Source organism: Lycium ferocissimum, chromosome 11 (assembly GCF_029784015.1).
Source record: "Lycium ferocissimum isolate CSIRO_LF1 chromosome 11, AGI_CSIRO_Lferr_CH_V1, whole genome shotgun sequence".
Lineage (NCBI taxonomy): Eukaryota > Viridiplantae > Streptophyta > Magnoliopsida > Solanales > Solanaceae > Lycium > Lycium ferocissimum.
The window spans coordinates 3,127,440-3,130,792 of NC_081352.1; positions in this window are offsets into that span (position 1 = coordinate 3,127,440).

A 3,353-nucleotide genomic window follows, 5' to 3' on the forward strand; every position below is an offset into this window, starting at 1 on the left:
TCAACAAATTCTTGCCATACCAGGGGAGGTGCATTAACTCCCCTTGAAGACAACCACACTGTATACCAATGAACCGCAACATACCGCAACCTATACGATGCTAACTCCACCGATTTAATGTCGGAAGTATGCATTAACCGAAGTGTCCTCAACATTCCATCAATAAAGTTCTGAGGGTCCTCATCCAGCTTTGACCCGAAGAACTCCGGAGGGTTCAAGCTAATAAAATCAGGGGCTCTTGCACTAACCGCCCTATCGCCATGACTCATACCTTGCCGCTGGGCCTGAGCGGCAACCAATTGAGTCAACAATTAAATAGCCTCTTTCACCTCTTGACCCGAAACCTCTTGTGGAGGAGCCGGAGGTGCTGGAGCGGGGGCTGAGGCTCCCTCATGCTCCTCAGAATTAGGCAACGAGTGAGAGGACTGAGATTGAACCATATTCTGGGACTCACCCTCTTCTATAACCGTTGGCGGTACTCTTTTGACCCGCTTTTCTGCCACTGTCTTGCCCTTTTGGGCTGCTATAGCTTTTCTCTTCATAGGCATTTCTGAAATAAATAACACACGGTTAAAGGAAAAGAAATCCCTATATCATGGCTCTATCGCACGATCTTATGAAGAAAGAAGGTCATTCATTCCTAAAAATTCTCGCAGCCTCTTGTTTATAGGTGTGGCGGGCAACACACCCATAACCAGGACTCTTCTAGACATGGCTCGTAGACACACCCTAGGACGGAACTGTTCTGATACCACTTTTGTCACGAACCAACCGGAGGGCCATAACGGGCACCCAGAGCTAACCCACCGGGCACCTCTCATAGCACATTCACATTTATCTCTCAGTGAGCCACATGGCCTATTAACAATTCTACGCCTCAATAACACCATTTCCAATGACTAAAATACTTTTATATATATATATCAACGTCAACAACTATGCCCATACACATATACACAAGCCGACGATGCTAACCAAAATAATATGCCAAATATGAGCTGACAAGGTAAAAGACATCTACTATACAAGACGGTCTATGAGCCTCTAAGAAGAGTATGGAACATCATCATAAAGACGGGACAGGGCCCCGCCATGCCCATATATACACAAAAGAATAGTACCCACGGTTGCGGCTACGGATCAAACGGGCTCTCTAAGCAATCTCTGGATAAGCAGCCTAAGGATCAAGTCTATCTCCCTGTCCACCTGCGGGTATGACGCAGCGTCCACAAATAAAAGGACGTCAGTACGAATAATGTCCTGAGTATTGAAAGCATAATCAATAGCATAATGGTAGCATGAGAAAATACATAAAATAGAAGAGTCATGGGAGGATAAAGCCATTTATACCTATAACATCGTTCATTGTATTTACTTACCCTCCTTCTAATGGGGACCTCCCATTTCATACATTTATAGTTATAGTAGTACCATACCCGACCATTGAGGTTCGGTGTCTTATGTACCCGACCATGATGAAGTTCGGTGTTATATGTACTTGGCCCTACCAAGGCTCAGTGTTACCCGTACCCAACTGTATTGGTGTGCGCGCGATGGATATCATACCCGGCCATATAGGCTAGGTGTTCTTAATAGTCATACCTTGATGCATATATATATATATATATATATATAGGTACATACGTATCCTCAACCTCATCATCGTCATCAATACTTCATTATATCCTCCCTTAGAGGATCAACTATTATAGGACGATATCAATAGTATCGTGAGATTTTCAAGAATCCTGAACCTTAGTGATTCTAAGGACGGAGTCATCTTGGAAGAAAATATGGAATTCACACGAGGGTATATAATGATGGGATCATGCCTTAAAAAAGAAGGGTTAGCCTTATATTCCTCTTTTTCTTCTTAACTACTTAACGTTCACCGCCAAAGCTTGAGAAATCTACATTTAAAAGGATTCATACCTTGGTTAAGCCTTAAAGATATTCTTAAATTCAAACTAGAACAATTCATGAGTTAACGAAAATTGGGCAGCATTTTCCCTATTTCATCGACTTCCACCATATTACAAAACAACTCCCAAACTACCATAATAACATCCACAATATCATAGTCACGTAATCACATTCCATTAAGTCTTCAAAATTCATTCTCATATTTAACTTATACTAACAACTTCACATCAACCCTTAGCACATTTTCATACAATGCTTCCTCATCATCATTATTACCATTTATAACAAGAATATATCCATATCATACTAAGAATCATGATTCAAGTTGGCCTACTACTCACAAACATCATGAAAACTATATTTAAAACTCATCCTCTACTCTCTCCTTTCACCCAAGTTATGCAACAACTAAGCATTCTTAAAAACATGAAATAAGCATGAAAACAAACGTTTTATCTCATAATAATGAGCTTTGGAGCAAGCTATCAACTTATATGAAAACCCTAATTTCAATACCCAAGTTATTCTTGAAGTCTACTAACCCTAGTGAGCCTTCCAACACATGAACACTTTAATTCTTGCTATTTAATCTTTGTTTTTCCTTGGGTTTGGGTGTAATATGCTTAGAGAAGGGTTTTAGAGCTTTGAAAAGCTTGGATAAAGTGTGGGAAATGAAAAAGGAGCAAAGGTCGTCCATGTATATAAAAAAGAAAATCTGACCCGACCCGATTATACAGCCAATTATACGAGCCGTATAATTTATACGGTCCGTACAATTAGATCGTATAATTTTACCAGAAAGCCACCTTTCTCTGGAAGCATTTTATGAACTATTTATACGGGTCGTATAATTTATACGGTCCGTACAAATGGTCGTACAAATTAGAAATTCCCGGAACTCATCCTCATCGATTCGTTCGACTTCCAATCCTTGTGGAACCTTCTTGGTACTTATGTAACACTTCATTAATCATCTAAGAGGCCCTATAGCAGCCCCTCAAGACATCACTAAACATATATCGAATCAACTATCGCGAAAACCTTTCCAAACACGGCTTATATTTCACTTCCTTCAACAAACTTAGTTCCATCGATTCATATAACTTCAAAGTCTTATGGCATGCTCTTAAAACTATTATATACCCTCCTTAATCGCATAAGAACCTCGTGTTCATCTTAAGCTCACCTTAGTCTATTCACAAGACAACAAACTTGGAATTTTTTAGATGTAACAGTGCCCCTACAAGGTCACGCCAACGCATGTGAGATGCGAGGAAATCTATGAGAAGATGACCGTGCGGGCCATGTGCCTCAGTCATGAGAAGCTACCGCCTTGCACTCCAATCTTCGCGCATAAAAGATGCCTGTTCCATAGGAATAAATCGGGCAACACTATCGATGAATGTGTGGCCCTCAAGAGGAGAATCATA